We start from the raw sequence: 6,452 nt of genomic DNA on the forward strand, positions 1-6,452 counted from the left end.
TTCATGTGTGCACACACACACACACAAAAACCCAAGGAATTTTGCATAGAATGGCCATTTTGAACAAAACATTGTTCCTACTATTGCGAGAACTCTATCAAAATGACACACTAAATTCTAATGCAAAACCTGGGTGTCAGATTAGCACCAGATTTGGTACAGTGGAAGAATACAGTATGTTCCTGCTCTATGCCAAATTTGAGGACATTTGGGTATAGGGTTTTCAAGTTATATTTTTAAAAATGTAACACTGTTTGTACCCCATGCAGAAACAAGTAACCAGAAATCTCCAGCCCATTGAAAAAAGATGAAATCCATTGATAACATTTGCATACCTGGGAAAAAGTCTGTTTTACCTGCTTTTCCCAATAAATGAGCCATTTATGGCTCTAATTCATATTTTTAATTAGTGCTTTTAAGCTTGAGAAGCTTTGAAATCACTGGCCTTTTTTATAACTTGAAAGCATTCTAAGATAAATGTTCAGTGGATGGTTAGGGGTAGAGAGTTATATGTTTGGGTTATGCTGATTTTAATTTTTAGTGTAATTTTGTTTGGTTGTTGGGGGATGGGTTGCACACGGAGCCTGTTAGAAGGAGAGACTTTGTACAGAAATGGGCAAGAGAATAAGACTAGCATTTTTCCCGCAAGATAAAAGATAAGAAAACATTCTAACAGACTGAACTATTTGGAATTAGAATGTGTCTAGAGTCAGCCAAGTGGTTATATAAGTCAAGTGTCAGATGTCTGTCACTTCTAATCCTGTCACAGAGTTCAATGTGAAAGAAAGAATTTAACTCCTCCCTAGCCAAACATTTAAAACTCATTTTTGGTGAAAATATTTAAACAGATTTTTTTAAAAAATAGATACTAATATTCACTCACTTAGCTGTGAAATTAATGTTTTTTCCCCTCCTTTGCAGCTGGGGATGATCTCAAAGCACGTTTTACACAGTTTACTCTTGAATACACTTCTCTAGTTTATTCATAAGTAAGTTTACCCAGTTTACTCAGGAGTATTTAAAAAGAAGTCTTAAACATAGATTAATATTCAGAAGCTCATTTAAACTGTGAAAATACTTTTTTTCCTTTTGTGGCTGGGGTTTATCTCTAAACAGGTTTTACCCAGTTTACCCATGAGTAAGTTTACTTGGTTTACCTGCAAGTAAGGAGACAGCAACAACAGCAGCTGAAGACAACTGCAGCATGACAGAAGAACATTGGAGTGAAGGTTAAGGAGGAAGAAGGGAGGGAAAAAAACCCTTTACCCCTCCATTTCCACTCAAAAAATGACACCATACAAGGGAAAATCACAGAAGCTGACCTTTTTTTTTTCATTAACCAGTCCGCGGGGTTAAAAAGGTTGGTGACCGCTGCTGTAGACCATCTTGACTGCTGCCATTGGTGTTGTCAACATTCAGGCTACCCTTTTCTTTGTAAAGCTTGGCATCATTTCTCTTGCTGGCAATGTGGGTATGATATTGTGTAGCAATATTGGGCCATTTCCTAGCTTTTTGAATCATGGGTACAGAAGCACAATATCCCATAGTCATAAACCAGAGGGGTTTTCCATTTGTTTGGTTTTTGAAGAATCAAATTTCTTTTGTGGTGGCATAGCCTAGAAAGACAAGAAAAGGCCTTTTAATCATTCAGTAGGGGTACAAATGAGGCGAAGTGGCTTAGCAATACTGGGCAGCACCTTGTTTCTCACTCAGACGACAGGTGAGCATTCATTGTACCTGTCTTTAGTTTTTTGCTGCCATCACAGAATAGGTCAGGGCAGCTCTTGTGCCTTCTAAATTTGACACTCTGAGGCAAATTTCCAGTTGCCCTGCCCAGTTGTGACCCTGATATAGAGATGAGAGGAGGGTCCTTCACTTGGGAAGAACATTTTCCACAATACGTTGATATAAGCAAATCTGAAGTCCAAATTTGATGGATGGATGGATTAAATTTCACTGGAGTGGTTACATATCCCTCTAGGTTGTTACCAGATTTCTCCTGTAATAAAATTTCAAGCAAATTTTGAGAATATATGTAGGCTAAAAGGATATTGTAGCTGTGCAGGGAAACCAAAGATTTATGTGAAACCTTGTGGAATATCATGAGTGATAAATGTCCACCGACACTCATGACAAAAATAACTCTAAAGACAAGTAGAATGCTTGTTCTTCCCCTCACTCAATTCACATGTCTTTAAAAAGGTCAAGGATTTGATTGGCATGAATTAGCAGAATGGTCCTGAATTCATTTTTCCTTGATGGTATTGCTGATGTCTCTGAGCAAACTGAATTAGTAAGCAGCATCCCTTTAAAAAGAAGCTGCAGTGATAAAATAGCACAGCTCTTGCTTGAGATAATGACCCAAAAGAAACAGATAACACTGCAGCAAAAGGAGACAGCGCTATTCGTTTGTCTGCTCTGCCAGTTGTAATGAAATGTGCTATTATTACCTGATTTAGGATTATGAAGAAAACCACTCAGGTTGTAGTACTCACTTATTTTGGCAAGCTTCTCAGGTATAGAAGCAGACAAGATATTTATCTTCCACAGCTGCTGCAAACCTCTACCCCTCAGAATAAATTCTTTTTTTTTGTCTTGCTCCCCTCCTCTTTCAAAGTCACATACTAAAGGAAATAGTGCCTTCCCAGTACTGTTCGAGTGCAGCCATATATGACTCAAGCACCAAAGTATAAGCCATAAATAGAAGATTCATTATGGGCTAAAAGGACTAGGAAAAATGTATTGCAGAGGACTGCCAAATCGAAAGCATTAGAAGAAAAAGGGACAAATGTGATATTCTTATGAAGTCATTTTTCCATTGGTGAACAGAAATATGGCTACCATCTCAAAGAGGTACATAGTTCAATAGTGGAACACAGGCCCTTCACAAAGAAGGTTTCAGGTTCATTTCCCAGTTAAAGGGGTTTGGAGGTGTAGTTGGATCTGCACTTGGTGCTATTGCCAATATAGGGAAACATATATTTGTGTAAATTGACATATCCTTAATTAAGAGCAAGCATGCAGGAAAGTGGGTTTTATGACATTTTTTGGGCAGGTAATATTATGGGAAGGTTACATGCCACAGAAAGTGGAGACAGATGGTTCAGGAGGCAGTGTTAGCATCTCCCCAAATAGACCTTTGTTAAGCTCTGTCCCCAGTGTCAGGATGAATGTAGTGACATGCAGAAGCAATCTATGACTGAAAAGTGGTGGAGTAATACTTCAAGTACTATACTATTTATTTATTTATTTATTTATTTATTTATTTATTTATTTATTTATTTATTGGACTTATATACCGCCCCATAGCGCTACAAGCACTCTCCGGGCGGTTTACAATTTAATACTATCACTGCTAAATGATATGAATGGCTTCAGTGTGTCATTATATACATTTGTCTTAACAGTAGCTTCTCAAGCTGCTCATGTGGACCAGATGTGGCCATATGTTCTGTTGCTTTTGATCCCTTTGGATTGATCCCCACTGCATGGCTACACTGGACTAATATGTCTATGTTAAAACAGGGATTGAGAGTACATGACTTCAGAAACACTGACACTGTGATCCAAGGTGTAAACTTGCCTTGTGTAGAGGCAAGTCCAACTGAAAACAAGTAAATATGGATAGATGCAGATGATTCCATTTATTTATTTATTTATTTATTTATTTATTTATTTATTTATTTATTTATTTATTTATTTATTTATTTATAACATGAGGACATCTAAAGGTTAGATTCTTTTAAGCCTGAACACAAGAGCAGCTGTGTTGGGCATACAACACATTCTAAAATCCGTGTTGTGGTAATACCTGCATTTGCCCAACCAAAAGAGCACAAAATAACTGTACAAGCTTTTGTGATCTTCACATTTCTTCTTCGAACAAAGATGTAGGTAGTAAGCAGAGGGTAAATGAGGGAGGGTGACCTTGACACTGAAGTAATGGATGTCTGACTTCACCAATGATGTTTGCATGTGCAGTGCAGTATTATCAGAGACAGACATTGGAGACACAAATAGAGCCAATAAGCATTGGAGTTCCTCCTGAATGAACGGTGAGTTTCTGGGAAACAAGATGATAAAACACTATCAACTTCAAATCCTTGTTTTAAAAATACAGACCATCCTCTCTGAAACCCCAAACTGTCTTCTTAGCCATAGAAGCTTTATATGTTCTACATACAGAAAAATAAGACTTCATTTTAAGGATAATTTTTTAAAATATGCTTCAAACCTACCATGGTCTGCAATATTGTGCACTAGCGTAGTTACAATGTTGGCCTAGGAGTGGGGAAACCCACATTCAAATCCACATCAAGCCATGAAGCTCACTGGTGGCCAGCCACTTTCATCCTATTGTACCTCACAGGATTGCTGAGGGGATGACAATAGGAAGGAGGACCATGTATGCCACATAGCACTCTTTCAAGGAAAGGTTGTTTGTTTGTTTGTTTATTTATTTATTTGTTTGTTTGTTTGTTTGTTTTATTTATATCCTGCCTATCAGGTCAGTTAAGACCACTCTAGGCAATTAGACATGATATCTTAATATTCATATCCCTGGGGATATGAATATGAATATTGGCAGAATAGGTGCCTGGGAAAACTGGACCCTACCCCCTAAACTGGCAGGTCCACTTACCATTCACCATGCGTCACACACTGCCGACGTTGTTCTCATTCAGGAAGCAGCCCATCGGTGTTTCCCCACCACACAGCCAATTGCTCAACAGTCGAGCAGGGAAATTTGTCATCTTGCCTCCTAACTGGACTGGTCAGTTATGCAGGGATGCAGGGAAGTGGGCTGATTCCCAGATTGGCATGACAAGAATTACACTGGCTGTGTGCACTGCACAGCAAATAAGTGGACCTGCTGGTTCAGTGGGGAGGATCCAGTTTTCCCAGGCACCTGTGGTGCTGATATTTGCATCTGTATCCCCATGAATATGAATATCCCATGCCTAGTTGCAATATATGTTAACATATTTGACTAATGAGAGCTAGCTGTCTGCTTTCTCTCTTCAGAGGGACATCATAGACGCAATGGGTTCTTACAAGTGTCCATAGGAGCTCCATATGGAACTGCTGACTCACACAATACCTTAAAGGTACAATCGGGGCTACAAAATATTCTCCTTCATATGTGCTTCTTGACAACCATACTCAGCTCTATACTTCAAAGCAATCCATAACAATACATTCCAAATACATTGATGCTGCTCTGCTAGCATTCTGAGATGTGAAGTGCCTAAATATTGTTCACTAGGCTGGGAGAAGAAAAGGCCTTCCATTTTCTGGTATTGCTCATGTGCTGTTTCTGTCAAGTGCTGCACAAGGTGTCTAGTTGTGAACCAAACCACCAGCTTCTTCCTTGCTACTTTAGCTAATTCACCATTCTGTCGTAAGTGTTGGCTCACACATGTATGTGTCATTTCTTTATCACTGCAACATCAAAAGATTACTTGAACATGTGAATCAGTCTTTGTGAATCTTCCACCCGCTTCGTGTAACATCACATACCTTCAAGTGTAATTTTTTCTCTAATTCAATCCTAGTGCAGAACTGCAATTTACTAAGTGTGGGAAAGCTTCCAGTTCAGATTGGAGTTGAAATGAATTAGTCTTAAACTGAGCTGAGTCAAACTGGATGATTTTTGGACTGGACCCAAATGTTCTGGTCAGTGCACAGACTTTTACTTAATACCTAAGGACTCCATATGTAGCACTGTGGCACAAACCACTGTACATAGTTATTGTCAAGCCTCTGCTTGGTGTCATTTGATTCAAGGAAAATTACTGTAAACTAAGAGTAGACCATAGCTTGTCTCCTAGCCAGCACAGTTAGCTGATCAGAGCTTGGTAAATGTACTCCTGCCAAATGGGAGATTTAGGGAGTAGGGAATGATAATTAAATAAAAATAATGTTTCTGAGCAATGGAGTAGATCCCCTATAACTTTGTATGATAAGCACTATTTACTTATACCAAAGCCTGAATAAGGTGAGCACATGAGGAAGTGGAATGAGCTCCCCTTGCATCTGCTCTGCCGTATCTATCAGTCCTCATGGCAATTATCCGTTGAGGAGGGATTCTTCTATCCACTGAGGATTTCCACAAAATCAAAAATACAATATGTCCCATGTTCTTGAGCACATTGAGAACCCTCAGAAAAGGTTCTCCTTCTACATATAGTCACTTCCCCACCACCACCAGGATAGAGAAAATGGTCTACCACATTTCCCCAACTCATGTGTTTGCCTTATTCTGGATTTTGTATGCCTGAGAAGAGCTATGAATGGAAATAACTTCCATGATTGCAGCAATTCTATATAATATTTTAACTACCCATAGTTCCATTTAATATACAGGTTCCTTCACATATGAACAGGTATAGGAATCATTGAGGATTCCCCTTCTAGATCTAATTACAAAAAGTTGCATGTGTTAGACCTCC

This window comes from Pogona vitticeps, chromosome 5 (genome assembly GCF_051106095.1).
Source record: "Pogona vitticeps strain Pit_001003342236 chromosome 5, PviZW2.1, whole genome shotgun sequence".
Taxonomy (NCBI): Eukaryota; Metazoa; Chordata; class Lepidosauria; order Squamata; family Agamidae; genus Pogona; species Pogona vitticeps.